Source organism: Bemisia tabaci, chromosome 7 (genome assembly GCF_918797505.1).
Source record: "Bemisia tabaci chromosome 7, PGI_BMITA_v3".
Lineage (NCBI taxonomy): Eukaryota > Metazoa > Arthropoda > Insecta > Hemiptera > Aleyrodidae > Bemisia > Bemisia tabaci.
The window spans coordinates 3,156,983-3,173,608 of record NC_092799.1 but is presented as its reverse complement, the minus strand read 5'-3'; the positions used below and the strand labels follow the sequence as shown (position 1 = coordinate 3,173,608).

General features: G+C 38.7%; 1 protein-coding gene across 1 annotated transcript in view; it reads right to left on the bottom strand.

Moving 5' to 3' along the window:
* LOC109041614 (uncharacterized) overlaps window positions 1–16,237 on the bottom strand; it is a 33,435-nt gene extending 17,198 nt beyond the window's left edge. Inside the window, exon 1 of the mRNA XM_019058001.2 lies at window positions 15,746–16,237. The gene's annotated coding sequence lies outside the window, so the exon portion shown is untranslated. The remainder of the gene's footprint in view (window positions 1–15,745) is intronic.
* Window positions 16,238–16,626: the final 389 nt, after the last annotated feature.

The following is a 16,626-nucleotide window of genomic DNA, read 5'->3' as shown; positions in this document are numbered from 1 at the left end:
AGTGGACGACGCCTGATTGGCCGTACAGTTAGTTAGCCGAAGACCGTTTCCCGATCTAGAGAACATGTAAGTTCTTCCCAGTTTTCACCCCTTTGGGGTGACTGTTTAGCTTTTCCTTTCTTTCTCGGATGTGACGGAGTGCGCGGGGGTGGCCGGCGGGCCACTTCGAAACCCTTAAACCCGTGACTTACTCTTTTCATATTTCCTTTTACCGTCCTCTCCGGTCGAGCCTCGGAGGCTCGATCCGGATGGCCTCCGAGGCCCGATCGGATTGTGATTCGTGCTGTTCTTTTTGTTGTATGGATCCCCGAGCCATTACACTCGGTCGGGTCGGTTGCGAATCAGAATTTACTTCTGCTTCAAATTCGTGCGGCCGCGAGATATTTCGTCATAGTCTCCGCGCGCCCTTCTTCACATATTTTATAGTAATCGGTTTTATGCTCGCTAACTTACCGCCATGTTCGTTTCTAGGAGGTTTCTCACTGCCCGTGATGCCTAGGAAAAACGAATGCGAAGAGAAGCAGAGATCATGATGAAATAATAAGTTATAATCCAGTGTAGGTAATGATAGATGAGGCACGACACGCAGCAATTAGGAAAAAGAAGAGAAGAGGATGGGAGACTATGGGCGGAACTAATTTAGGGGGGAGGGGGGTTAGCGGGGCCCCCCCCCCCCCCAATCCAAGAATCTACTCAGTCCCTCCCGAAAAATATGAGATTTTTCTAAATAAGTCTGCGGGATATTTTTCACCTCCCTTTGTAATTTTAATTCGATTTCTATACTTGTTGGTAGAACAGCAAAAAATTGTTCCTGAGACGACCCAAGTTCTCGACATTTTCCTGCGGGAGGCCCTGACCCCCTCTTTGGAACAGGGGAAAACCCAACATACCCCTTGAAGGAATGATTTTTATATTGTCACATAGACCTCCCTTGACGAGGTGTCCTTCTGACCCTCCAAAAGTAGTTCCGCCCATGTGGGAAATAACGGGGGGGGGGGGCACGGTACGCTTGTTCCAAGAAAAAACTTTTCCAATAGGATAGGTAGAGCAATCTTTTGCAACTACCTATTGGAAAGTTTTTTCTTGGATCAATGTGCCTTTTCCTGTAGATAGTCACACGGATTTATTTAAATTTTATAAACAAGGATAGGACGTAGAAGGATGGTCAGTTTGCCTCCTCGCCCTCCCTCAAAAAAGAAATTCCTGGTTCCATCCATGCTCGCATTGCTCTCTGCTTTCTAAAAGCCAGCAGAAAAAGCAAGAGAGGCATTCCAGTTCATGCTTTAGAAGTTGTTGGTGGTAACAGCATGAGGATACGTATCTGTCGCAGGACTTGTCGCATTTGACTAAATCAGGCATTTTGTTAAATGCCTAGGCAAATAGTCAAATAATCTTATTTCGATTGAAATTCCGATTATTTTGCTAATTTTACACAAAATAATTATTCTCTCAAGTAGATAAGGAGATTTTGTAAAAATTAGTATCAAACAATTGTAAATAAATTAAATCTAGTCCTTTAAACGAGCTCTCATCTCGGGATTTTCAGCATGTCACATAATACAGACTTTTTAAAATTCTGAAAGTTAAAATATATGAGGAGCATTCGGAGCGCAAAATACAAGATAAGTTGGTAGTTTTGATGCATTATTACTTTCAATTTTCAAATTAATTAAAACTAGATGATTCCTCGTCAAAAACTCACGAGTCTTGGTAAAACATCAAAATTTGACTATCTGCTTGGGCATTTGATGAAATACCTGATTTGACTATTTGCCTGCAACATATCGATATTGATGGCTAAAGTAAAAAAATCCGTTCCTCAGATTGAGATGTTGCAAATTCCTGCTCATGTTTCAAGTATCTTTCTTTAAAAATTAATACAAATTAACACCTCTTAATGAAGTTTTAGTAAATTTTATTCACTCAGTCAAAATATTCGAAGAGGATTTCAAGGAAATACATTGATTATATTTTTTTTCCAAAGCCATAAAACATGCATGATCGCAAATTTAGTAACAAGCCAATAAAGTTACACATTTTTGATCTGTAGTCACTGATATAATACATGCACCATGATGAAGCTCATAAGAGAAGTAGATAAGACCTATTGCAAAGTTCCTTTCAAATGACGCCTTGAACAGTTTTTGGAATTTAGGAAAAAGAGGGAAAAAATCAAGGCCCACTAGACGAGAAATTAGTTCACTTGTCCTGTTACTGATGCTGAGACCTCTAAATTTTTTATGACGGGTGTAGGACTGGATACTAGCACAAGAATTCTTTCCCTTTTATTTGGAGGGACAGGAGTTCAGCTGCTGAAAGCCAAAATTATGCAGAACCTGGCAAGGGAGGAATGATTTTCTCCAAAATTTTGATATGAACTTAGACAAGTGAGTATAAATTAGGTACTTCAGTAGAGAGGCTTGGAAGAAAAGTGGGATAAGTGCAGTTCTTGAAAAAATTGAGATATTAATGATTTCACATACAACTAGTCTTAAAATATATCATACGAAAAATTCACTACTAAGTAAAATCAAATTTTTTATCATCTTTGTTTGAACGAGCAAAGTTTGAACTTTCTTTCCTCAATAGAGCTCTGCGTGATTTTGAAACTTTAAACATACATTTCTTGAAATAACAAAAACTACTCTTTTTCCACTTGCCCTCTAAGTCTTTGAGCTAAAGTGTCAAAGTCCATAAGAGATGGGTTGCCATTACCATGGCACAGGCTATTTTAAGGGAGGGGGGAAAAAAACAAACTCTCTCAAATTGAGAAACGATCATTCTTTTATTTCTGAGTCTAAGAACTTACAAATAGCTAGTATTACTTTCACCAAACTCGGAGCCTCTTTTCTCTGACATCTGTGCTTGCATTGCAAAATCAGCTCGAGTGAAGAGTAAATTAGGAAGACCAAACCACGTAAAAAAAATAAGTTAAACTTTGAAACGATTATAGGTACATACAACTCAATTAAAGCAGAGGAAAATAATTTTATTTATATTATTAAATATAAACTTAGCACTACTATTACTGATATAATTCTATACCTTAGAAGGAAAAGGATACCTACTTCCAGTTTTAAGGGATGGAGATGGATACAAAATGCAGTCTTGCTGGCTGATGAGTAAAAAACAATTTTATTACGGCTCAAAAAAAGGGACTTTTAGAAGTGGATTCGTTTCATTTCAATGATTTATTCACTAATTTATTTTTATTGATCGACAATCTCTTGGTTTATTTCTATAAGCAGGGTAAATAATATCCAAATGAAGGAGGCTCCTTTTGGCGCAGAGGAGTACCTTTCCAGACTTTCTTTCAAATATAACCTATGGACAAAAAGACAAAACGACTTGATACAAAATCTGCTAAAGAATACAGGTACCAACATACACAGTCAAAAAACACGTAACTCCAACTGCTTTGCACTGATACAGTTAAAAGTCTCCGTCAACGGTTTATTATATGAAAGAAAACCAGGAAACAATTTTCTTTGAAATTTAACACAAATTTCCTCCTCCTAGGTTCCCAGAAAAATTCACAAAAAATTGCAAGAAGATACTGTAGTTCGTTTTCTTAAAAAATGAATAGGTAAAAAAAAAATGAAGAATTGGAGATTTTTACATCTTGCAATCGAGGTGCATATTTTTCAATAAAGGGGTCAAAACGTAGAGTGACTTAGAACACCCGCAACAGGCTCTTACCTAGTATCGGATGAAGTCCTGGACTGTAGGAATGAGAGGGGAATCGACTACAACAATTCCAGAATATTGTCATTTGGAAACCTAAAAATTAGAGCTTTCAAGAAAATTTTGAAATTATTCTATCGAAATCAGGAACTATGGAAAATGGTGATCAAAATTGCCACCGAAAAGTCCAACCCCTACCTTGCATGAAGGACGAACCTCTGAAGTTGGGGGACAGAGCTGCTTTCTTCAAAATGTTAGGTCGCTTAGTTGTTGTAGAGGTTTGAGAAAAGAGATGCTTTCCTCGGTAATGGACCGGAATAAAATTTTTTAGATCCTATGTACCCCTACCGTGGCTTTGCTGATGGGGTTTAGGGGGGAGGGATATCTCAATCTTTTTGAATTTACAAGTTAAGGACTCCCTTGTACCAGACTGCAAAGCCCCGGGGAGCCAGAGGACTGTCAAATTCGGATTACTCGGGGTTGTTTACATGGAAAACATATTTTTCAATTTTGAAATTATTGATAATTTCAATACTTTTGATAATATTGATACTTTCAATAAGAATGCGGCGATTCAATAATTTCAAAATTTAGACAAAGACCTCGACTTTTGAAATGAGGACCTCCTTTGTGTCTCCCAAGAGGAGCCAAGGGGGCTTCTGGACCATGAAATTCGGATTCCTTGGGATCGATTCCCTTCTCATATCTACTGTCCCCGATTCCCTCCTACCTAAGTAAAATAACTGAAAAAAAGAATAGTGCAGGTGGTCTGGTCTGGGTCGCTCGGTACACTCAACAGAAATAATAGTTTAAAATATGAAGATGGATAAGTGTCAAGTGATTTTTCGTTTGTGATGGCCTCTAAGTCACCCGGCCAGCTTTTATAATAATATATCTTTATTTGTTTTTTGGCTTGCACATGGCTTCTACAAATGCGTCGAATTTTTCTAAACAAGAAACAAGAATAAATATATGTATATATAAAAAAAAGAAAAAAAGACAATGATATCAACCTGTCCCCTTTAAAAAATCGTTGATTGAATATGGACATTCCTCAATTAGATAATGTCTGACCAGGGCATTGTGGCTTCGGGGCTCATCTTTAATTTTTTTCCTTATGTTTGATGGTAGTTTAGAGAAAAAGTTATGGCCTCGAGCCGCTGTTTTATTAATTTTTATGATTAGACTTTCTGTTCTGTTTCTGGTGTTGTGGTTGTGCACCACTCTCGATTCCTGTAGTTTCTTGTTGTTGTATAATTTCAAAGATGAGTATATGATCAATGCTGGAACAGTTAAGATTTGTAATTTTTTAAAATGTTCCTTGCAAGATTCTGTAGGTTTTAATTTAAGCATAGTTCTAATAGCTTTTTTTTGAGTTATGAATAATTTCTCGATCTTTTTATTATTGCAAGTTGACCAGGCATTGATACAATATAGTATGTGAGATAGGAAAAGAGAATGATACACTACCATTAACAGATTCATGTCGCAAAATCTTGATAGGACTCTCAACACAAAAATAGCGCCATGCAGCTTTTTACACATGATGTCAACATGGTCATTGAATTTAAGAGTATCATCTAACAAACTTATGCAAACTTATGCTGCGAACACAATAATATCGCAGAGTCCTGTCCTAACTGTGATATTAGTATTGCATCTTGGCCAACCAAAAGACTTTCCTTTGCTTGTGTGCACAATAAATGTTACGTTGTGTGCAAAAGCTGTGCTAATTTACCAGTTTTTAGTAGCAATGTTGCTATAAACCTTCCAACTCCAGTGACCAAGCTGAAACTTTTTCTACCTCCGTGAATATGGATTTATCCACCTCCGAAGAAATTTATCTCCCACTAACGAAGATAAAAAAAAAATATGACGATTCAAAGGTAGGTCAGTATCATTTCTTCTGTTTTAACAGAAAAAATTTAGTCACTATTTAAGTGCAATGAAAAATAATGTAGACGTAATTTATAATTGAATTCATCGATGTTTAATGTGATTCTTAGGCAGAATATGAGTCTCTTGTGATGTTTTAGACGCTCTCCTCCAATGACATCGGGGTCATGCTAATTCAGCAAACACCTTGTCGGTAGGTAGATTGAAGGGATTTTTTTCCTGGCTTAGGTTAACTCCCAAATATCCTACTAGAAACCTGAAAGAAATCTGTAGTTCGCCTGTTCTGAGCTTCTGAGGAGCTTACTGAGAACCCTCTAATTTGATGTGCAATGCTAAACATAACTAAGTGAAAAAAATTAAATCAAAAGAATTAAAGAAACTATGTGGCATGCAAGTTCTGTGCACATGGTGCATCTTAATTTAATTCGGTTTCTTGTCAGATTCCTAGTACGATTTTTACGATCAGTATGGAGGAGCAAATTTCACTTGACTCTGGTGTCTTTCATTGTCCGTCATGTAATGACTGCCAATATAGAAAATCTGTTGAAAGTAGGTATGTATCTGAATTTTGGCTGGTTTTTTTCATTTTGTAAAGCTTTTAGGCACAGTGTAATGACAGCAAAGTTACCTATGCAAACTTAATTGGTTAAGTTCATACCATCTGTACGGAGGAGAAGTTTCACTTGGCTCTTAGGTGTTTCTTTCGTCTATGTACAATAAACAGTGTTTAAAAATCGCATTAAAAATTCCACGTGAAAATGTGCAATTTTCTTGCTCTCAGGAATTTTTCAAATAATCTTACAAGTGATAGCATGGAAGGATGAAGTAGTCAGGAACTGCAAGCCAGTTGAAAATTCGAGGTAGGAAAAATGCTACAGGGCTCTTAAGATTTCCACTCTACATTTGACTAGGTAGCCGGAAAAACTTTGGATTTAGATGCCAGAATTGCAGTAGCGTACCTTCTCTTTTTCCATTACTGATTGATTTTTTATCAACATGCTGCAGCAAGGAAAGCACAATAATATTGCAGCAGTATTTTCCTATGATAAATGATTGGATTCTAAGTATACGACTTATTTCCATCGATTTTTTTCTTGGTTGAAAGTAAGAGACAGTGATTAATCTAAAGAAGTGGACATTAGAAGTCCTACGATTTACTGGAGTCAGTATTGCTGATTTTACAAGTCTATTCATAAGTAATCAAAATAATTTGGTTCAGAGAAACCATGAGGATAGATTTTTACCCGTGCAAACAGCAAATATGGCCCCTCTCATCAATTATTGGAGGCTGGAGGGGTGAAAGAGAAGCACAGTGAGTACAGAGATAATCTCCTAGAGTAGATTTTTACAAATCTCTTAACGTATTATTAACCAATTGTCCACCCTTTGCTCATTCTTACAAACATCTCTGATGACTCAGGATATAAGAAATAAATTAACATTGCTGCAGATAGTATTGTGTAATTCAATTAAATCAGAGCAAACTTTCTAGGAGATACCAAGAATAACAAACTTTAATACTTGTTTTTTACTCATTAATACGTCTGTAAGAGGGAATTTCAGGATCAGTTTAGATCTCAATTTTGATGTTATTACTTTTTCTAGAGATCACCAGAAATCTCAAGATCAATAAACATGACTTAAAAATTCAACCTAAGCGTGTTGAAGAGTACATTTTTTTAAATGTTGCCAATGCACTTGGCAATGAGTATGTTCAAATGATCTTTTGCAGTCAAAAAAATCCTGACTCGCACAAGAAATTCCATGACATAAGTTGATCAGTTCGAATCACTGCTTTGAACTATTGAGGTCTCACTAAGTCCCCGCAATGACCTCGAATAAGTTTAGTTCTAATAAAAGTTGCTTTTCTTTTAATCCAGAAAATGCTCATCATTTCCTTCGGTCATTTCTCTAATTTTACTTATTAATTTCTCCTCCATATAGATGGAAAAAGAGAGGTCTTATCAGGCCCACTGGAGTCTCGAGATGGCATCACCATTCACCATGATTTTTGTATAAAGGATTCTAAGTATTATGGAACTTACAGGCATTTAGTTAGAGCTTGTCGCACGAATCCAATGATACACTTTTGTTTCGCAATGATGGAGACTTTGAGAAGGTGCATATGACTGCTTTACAAAAGAAGCGGCAAAATCATCTATCATCACACTGTCAGATTTAGAGAGAAGGTACTGCAAGCCGTAGCCTTTCGATTTAGAGGTGTTCAGGAGCATTCCATCTACAAAAAAAAAAGAGGAAAAATGCTTATTTAGTGCTAGAATCTTGCCGCATGAAAGACCTTTTGCTTGCACACATTGAGCCAGATCTTCAAGACATCATTGGTGGGAATAGATGGCATAAGCATATTTAAGAAATGGGCCAAGATTTGGATGCTGCAAATAATCAAATTAGAAGCAAAGGCTGCAATAGAGGTGTTGCATGTGTAAGGGATTTGCGATTTGAAGATTGATTCTTATGTAAAAGTTCACGAGAAACACAATGATGCCACTGGTTTTCTCTGAAGTCAACTCCCAAGCTCAAAAAAAGCTCTCAAGTTGAGGCCAAAATGGAGGGGATATATCACGTTATCTTGAGAGCCCGCCTCTACATCAAGACAAACTCTCCATGCAAAGATACGGAGCAAATACATTATTGACAGGGCTGCCACCTTATTTGGGGACTCTTAAACTGAAATCACGGCAACCCTGTCAATGTATTTGCTCCCTATCTTTGCATGGAGAGTTTGTCTTGATGTAGAGGTGGACTCTCAGGACAGCGTGGGATATTCCCTCCATTTTGGCCTCACCTTCAGATCTTTGTTTGAGCTTGGCAGTTGATTTCAGAGAAAACGAGTGGCCCCATCAAGTTTTTTGCGAACTTTCACATAAGAATCAACAGTCAAATCGCAAATTCCTCACACATGCAACATCTCCATTGTCACTCAGCTCTTTCTTTCCTGACAAACAGAATTCATTTGTTCTTTCTAATACCTGGTAGAGGACAGCTTAAAAGTGGCTGGGGTAGGAAAAGCGTACCACTCCTACATCAAGAATCTAGCTCAGGTGCTCTATCTTTAAAACACGGGGTAAATGTTTCTTTAACCTTCGATTGTCGTAAAACTTTTTGAATATAATAAGTGTTTGAGCGTATGAAAAATAATGAAACAATGAAGTTAGTGTAGAATTTATATTGAAGGGCTTGAGGCATGTATTATCGAACGTCTAGGACCAAATTGAGATTTTGCTCCTCAAAATTTTTCAAATTTATGTTTACACCACAAAAGTCAAAGCGACTATGCCATTGTTTTGACTATGAGGATTTCCTTCGGTAATGAGAGGACTTGTCACTGAAACTTGAACACTTGAATCCCCTCACCTACAGTTCCATAATTACTGTTACTTTAACGAAATTGTGCACTTTTCTTGAAATGGAGATTAAGTAGTTAGACAGATTACTTAATTACTGTGACCTTAAATTCCAACAACGACAAATTTATACAAGCCCACCATTATTCCTAATCATTGTCGGCCTCCTGTGGTGTAGTGGTTGTAGCACTGGCCCTATGACCAAGAGGTCCCGGGTTCGATTCCCGGCCAGGTGATCTGAGTTGGATGGTCTCAGGCAATGGTCACCTGGGGTTGGGGTAATAAACAAGGGATTAGCCGATAGGCTGTTTGAAATTGGTAAAAAAAAAAAAAAAAAAAAAAAAAAAAAAAAAAATTCGTCAGAGACAATAAGTGCAGTGCCAGAGAGTCTGCAGCCTGCCTATCGTATTTCTTCATAACTTTCTCCAGCAATGTAACGTCCATAGTTGCATGATTCTCACGGAGGGGACAATACAGGATACTTTTCGAACAAATTTCATTACTAGCAGTTGTGAAGTTAACAGACAGATACACATACAGATATACATGAGAGGCACTGTCACAGTGCTTTCTGACACTCACTAACGTCTACCTGCCACGGTACCTTGTCCTCCCACAGCTCTGCGGGGGAGAGCTGACATGAATTTTTTTTCTCTCAAAAATTCAAAGTCGAAGGAAAATATTTTGATCACAAAATTAGTACTTTGACTTACTCCTAAGCATTGAGCCTTGTGGAAGAGAAAATTTCAAACTACCTTCTCTTGGTGCAAACTTGAGGCAAGTTGGTGTGTTTCTGTTAAATTCTACCCATTTCATCAATCACTTAGATACACTATATCCATGGAGAAAAAAAGAGGCGGTCGCATTTCAGGTATCTTGAATTTTTATGATGATGTAGGTTGATACGGACAATTGTTATCACTGATTCTCTTGGATTATCTTAAAATGTGGTTGACGGAAAAAAGTCATTTTAAGTCTCTGATTAAGTGCTTGAAATTATATTTTGAGTTGATCTAAGCAAAACAGTACGGTTATTATGGTCTGCGAATCAAATTTTGAATTTTGCTGTAATTTCGAGCCATATTGTGCCGACCTTCATTACAGGGTAAATAATCCTCAAGATGCGACCACCTCCGTATTTGCTCTATGCACTATAGCCATTTTTGACTGATACTCCATCACTGGATCTGGATGGCGGGGAGGATCTTGATATTACTGATCTCTACTAACTATTTTTATAGTATGACAGCACTGTAGCTGTACTATGTGCAATTTATTGATGCGTATTCAACAATACAAACTGGTAATGAACAGTGATGATGTGTTTGAGTGGATTTGTACGATGCGAATTATCTTTCTGTGTCAAGTAGGTACTGTAAATGAATTACCTGGAGTGAGATACGGCAAATATGATTGGTGTGTCCGGCAAGGTATAGACACCAGTAACCAGTGTTAAGGTAAAATGTGGGACCTTGATGAAAGAGAGCTCCGCAACCCAGCAAGAACCAATTTTGGTACGGCACTGAACGATTCGCCAGAAGATAAATTGAAGGCGAAATAAAAATTATCACACTAAACACAGAATACTAGCACACTTATTCCTTCTTTTAGATCATACGACATGATCAAAATGATTGCAATAAACTTGAAATTCACCGCGCGAGCGTGTGAGTTTTTGACTATGATGAAGAACGGACATATAACCTAAAATGTCAACAAACCTGTTGTTTGTTGCTGCGGCGGGCAATTAATTTTAAATGACCGACCGAATGAAAAAGCTTGTTGTCCGGCCGGTCGGATACAGTACTTTCTCCGTCGATTCGCGATAGAATTGCATGTTTTTGGGCTTGAATGAAAGAGGAGAGTCTGATCTTCAGACTGACATCCTTGGATTTTGAAATTAAGTGTTCTAATTCTTTAAATTTACCGTCAACTGAGAGGATCGTCGGCCGAGGGCCGAGATTTCTTGTGGGGAAACAGTACTTTCTCAACCACAACACCTTGCATTTTGATGATCAAAGGCTCAAAATATTCGCAATACTCTAATCTACAGAGTGACATTTTCCGATTTTGAAATAAAAGCTCAGATTCTTCAAAATTCAGCTTTGACTGCAGAAATTTGACGAAAAACGGACATCGACGGTGGCGTCCCCTGGGCGGAGAAATCTATAAACAAAAAAACTGAGGATCCACCTTAACGTTCATATTTTCCACGCCCGAATTGATTGACCTTGAACTCTCCTTGAATTACGCGCGGAACTGCGTGCAAGCGTCGGCCATGATGAATATCGCCGACGATGGAGCGACTCCTCTAACAAAATGTTCACCTATGCCGTAGTATCGTTTTTGAAGCGGGAAGCTTAAAAAAACGCAAATTTCTTACGCAGATTGTGAAGTTATGAGTGCATTTCAGACTTTGCCGATACGCTCATCGTGATTTTTGAGGCATTATCTACAAGAAACAACTCTTATTTTTGCTCTAGCAAAAGTTTGCAACAGGCCCATTTGCAACAATTTTTGTTGCAGTTCGCCACGTGGCTAAATGAGCCGTGGCTAAATAAACAGATACCGCTGGGGGATGAAAATAGGGGTTGAACGGCCAGCGGCGCGCCCTAAGATCTATTCGTGCCGTATATTTTCACGTTTTCTCAGTGTACCTCCCACGTCCCCCGAGAAAATATTTACGCATGATTTCATCGGAACATAAATGTTTACACGCCAAAATGACATGGCAAATATGGGGAAAAATCTGAGCTATGCCCCGGGCAGTACATTAATCTGATTAATAAAAAATCTGTCCTTTACTTCGTTACTTATTTATTTAAAAGCAGCCATTACCAGCCTACATGCCGTATTTAAGGATATTATGACCACAGATACATTCACACGTTCACGCTGAAAGAACAATCGTCACCCTAATTAAGTCAAGGGATGTATGAAAAATTAAGAGCTATGGCAAGTTATCGATTTAAAAATGTGCCTCCCCCCTCATGAAAGCTTTAAAGCTTTACTTGATGATTCTGCCATTATTCTACCATCTCGCTTCTACGAACGCTCGTCTTTGCATATCATTTAGGCGTGTAAACATTTATGTTCCGATGAAATCATGCGTATATTCTCGTGCGACGTGTGAGGTACACTGAGAAAACGTGAAAATATACGGCACGAATAGATCTTAGGGAATAATACAAAATCAATTAAAAAAAACTCAAAAAAAAAAATGCGAAAAAAATGTATGGCCCCTTGAAAAGTGGTTTTAAGTAATTTTTAAGGCCAGAAAGGGAAAGTACGCGAAAAATTACATAGGAAAACATGCAATGGATGACATCGAAACGAAGATTTGGCGAGGAACAACCGCGGAAAGAGCGCGCCGCCAACCGCTCAACCCCCACTTTCACCCCCCAGCGCCTTAAAAAGTGGTTGTAAGTAATTTTTAAGGTCAAAAACAGAAAGTACGCGAAAAGTTACATAGGAAAACATGTGATGGGTGACATCAAAACGAAGATTTGGCGAGGAACATGCAGCCAAGGAAAGAGCGCGCCGCTGGCCGTTCAACCCCTATTTTCATCCCTTAGCGCCTTGAAAAGTGGTTAAAAGTAATTTTTAAGGCCAGAAATGGAAAGTACGCGAAAAATTACATAGAATAACATATAACGGGTGACATCAAAACGAAGATTTGGCGAGGAACAGCCGCGGAAATAGCGCACGCCAGCCGCTCAACTCCCCCACTTCACCCCCCCCCCCCTCGTATCACCGAAACCACTTTTCAACTCAAGCTGAAATTTTTACCAGAGACTTAGGGCATCATATGCAACAATTTGGCGCAATTCTCGTTTGCAAAATCGAGGGCCTAAAAAGGGGCGAATTTCGACCCATTTTTTAACAAGGCTCGTCTTTCTCCGGAAAAAAAGTTACACGAATCGCAAGCCTAGATGAATTCGGCCTCCTTCGACAGGAGGTGGACATTCCGTCGCATTTCCAGTCTCTAGTCACCTCGAGTCACCACCTGCGACTCCCGAAGATATATGCCTAGGTTTCGCTTCCCATTGAACGGGCTTACACGAGGTGACGGGATGTCTACTGCCGCACAAGGTCGACTTCCACTAGGGAAGTTAGCATGACATGTAAGGGTTGTATTTTTTGCAAGGTCCTTTCAAGCAGGATATTTGGACGTATTTCTATCAAACAAATGTATGTGCAGGCGAGAAATATGGGGTGTGCTCTAGAAAGCTGGATAAGGAACAATGTGGTCAGTGGGCGTGATTTCTTTTGAAGAATTTGAAAAGCGGGATTTGAAATTGAGCAAAGAGAACTATGTGCCAACTGAATGCGGGATTCATGAGCCGCGGGCATGGCACGAGAGCGTTGTGGACAGGGCTCATGAGTTAAAGCGCCCCGACGACCATCTCCCCCTCGCGCCCGGGCTCAATCATTGCCGTTGACGTCATTGGAGCTTTAGTATTCTCATTCACTCTCACGGCCAGAGAATTGACGAGCACACGCCATATTTCTCACCTCCACATAAATCTGTTTGATAGAAATATGTCAATTTGGTCTTCACCGATAGGTAAACATCTACAAACCCAACAGACGGTTTATTTCCTTTCTTTCTTTAATCGAGTTTCCAAAATCAATTTGCAGCGAGGGCTTCGAAAACCGAACGTAGAACTGGAGAAGAATATTCCTCGGAAGGAACACCGATCGGACCCTGAAAGATGTACCACCAAGAACTATTGTGCCCACTGAGGCACAGAGGGGTAACTAGAAATAGCGCCGCGCCCTGTCCAGGAAAAATTGGCGTTCTTAAGCTTGAGGGGTCTTTCCCAGAAATGTTTGAAATTCAAAATTGCGCACCCGTGAAAGTTCAATCAAGATCTGACTGTTATTATAATTCGTAGAATTTTCTGTTACCTTTCTTTGGTTATTTGATAATATCCTGTCGGGCGTTCATACCAGGGGCGAGGCGTGAATGATCGATTATCGATATTCCCCATTTGAAGCTATGGCAAAGAATCGATTATGAAGGTGTTCGTTGCGAACACCGTATTTATGGATCGTTTTCCATAGGTTTAAATGGCAGATCAATGGATGTATCGCACAGCACGCCACGCCACTGTTTCATACGATATAATTTTTTAAGAATAAAGTAAAATCAAACCTTTCAACAAGAAATAGTAAAATTTTCCGATAGAAAAACGCATCTTGCGTGCTGCTATCGATGCAAAAATAAGTAGAAAGCACACCGAAATACGCATTGTTGATATATAAGAATTCATTCACGAGAGTCCTTCCATCAAGAGTGAATTATAACATATGAACAACGCGTGTTTCAATGTACTTTCTACTTATTTCTTCATTTAAAATATATCACCTCGAAGATTGATTCCTGCCTCATCTAATCAAATTGCTAAGATAGGAAAGGTAAGCTCTTCACAAGAAAATCTTGTCACCGGATTTCGTTGCAACACAGTGCGAGCAAAACTGCTTATTTATGTATAAAATATGCCAGGAACGTAGACCTTCAACCTATCCCAACGCAAGGGATATATCTATCCATTCATGAGCATTTTTCAATTGTTCTCGTGAGAAGCAAGTGCTCATGGTTTCATTGCATTAATGCAGCGAGATGCCAAAAAAAGGCCATGGCGCCTTGAAATAATCAGACATGCAACACGCACATCCACTGAGTAGTAATATTTGCATCGATGAGTTAATGTGTGGGTTCTAGGGTAAATGACGGAGCTAAAATTTCCAAAGAAAAATAACTTTAAAATGGTTTTAAATTAATGCTTGAGGTCTCAGTTATCGAGAGAAAGACAATTTGGTCGAGAATAGTGTGCATGATAAAAAATTCTCACAACTTAAACCTAGCCTCAATAGAATGCATTATTCCGAGTATTCAGAGAAAGCTAAATCTATTTCAAGATGAACAATTTACTTCATCTCCATCGCCTTTGCCACTATGACTTTAAGGTGGAGCTACAATGCTGACGAGAACAGTACGATTTTCAATTTTACAACATTTTTTTATTTTTTTTTCGATGGACATCAAATGTGAAATAACTTTCTCTTTAACTCAAAGCTAGCAAAACCATTTCATTTAAATTTGCTACAGCTTTTCTGGATAGGTAGACTCTTTCACAAACAAAAGATGTGGTCTCCATGTTTCTTCCGAATTAAACTAAAATGAATAGAGAAAAAAAGACCTAACCACGTTGCAACGTCAAAAAGGTTTGTTCGAAAATTTGCAGACTCCTCCAGGACGGCTTTAAGCTTTTTTATGATAATTTAGTGAGTGATTTGAAGACAATTTTGTGGAATTCTGATCGTGAAACATTCGCAAAATATACAGGTACAAAGAAGATTATCAAGTGAGCCTCGTACATGGTAACGCAACGGAGAATTTGCAGGTGTCTGAAATTTGGTGAATTTCATGTTTAAGATGCAACTCTTAAGTGAACTGAGCTGAACTGAAAGGAATATAATTGGTTTGTAAATTAAACTATTATTGGTGGCGCTACAACAAAGTAACCTAATTTTCTAAAACATGTATCTGTTTAAATGCGGGAAATGACGCCAGACGACGACACAAGGCGGTACATTTTCTCAATTTTAACTCTATTTTTCCACAATTTCCCAAATTAAAAATATTTAATGAAAAAAATCATGAAATCAGCTCACTAAAGGAGTCTCAGATCAAGCAATAAATTGGCTTTTTAAATTCTCACTCGTTTAAATGTCATTCTTCCCCTCCCTCTCCTATTTTCACGAGAGAAATAAATAGTGATTTCGAAACGCACCTTCAGGAACAGACAGAAAACCGTAGGCAGGCTCCTTCTTTTAATGGATCCCGTATCACAACTAATCGGTTCACGGCTATCCGGAACACAGCACCGCTATCAGCGGGCATTGTGCGAGCAAACGTCAAATCGCGCACTGGCCTCTATAAGATACTTTTGCCTCACTTCGAGTATTCAACTTGGACTGTTGAGTTGGCCGCGCCTCGTGCCGGAGGAACTCGCAGTGTCGTCGGGTTACCAGGCATTCACAACGAGAACTAAATGCTCCAGGCTCCGCTCCAGGTATGTGTCTGAAAGGAAACTGGCCGGGAGCTCTCCATGATTATATGCACGGTAGTTGGCTCGGATATGAGGTGTAAGCAGTTGAACCGACACGATTTTTCTTTCTTTCTTTTTTTCTTGTAGGAACGACGCATTAGCAGTATACCTATGAAATATCCATCAGAGTGTGCAATTTTGCATGGAATTCAAAGCGATGAAAGAATAATAATAATGAAGAAAGAAATAAAAATCACTTTTATAATTATCATATTGAAGGAGAGGTACGTTGGTAAGTATGCCGTTGTCACTTTTGAAGTATGCACGAGGGGGTTTTTCGGCACCTACCCTTCCCCGACATTGGAATCTATCAAGGTAGGTTTTCTACGGAGGCTGCCAACTCTTTCTCGTTTTGACTCACAGATATCGTTTTCAAATAATAAGAACTAGCTCCGCGGGCAATTCAACATGAGATTAGCTTGATTTTAGTTCCGTCCAAGAACTTCAAATTTTGGCACTATGCAATTTGAGAAAATATGATAGATGTCTAAATATGTAGATAAAGGTACACTATGGCAGCCCGAGAACATAGAATAAAAATAGACAGGAAGAGGCGGGGACGA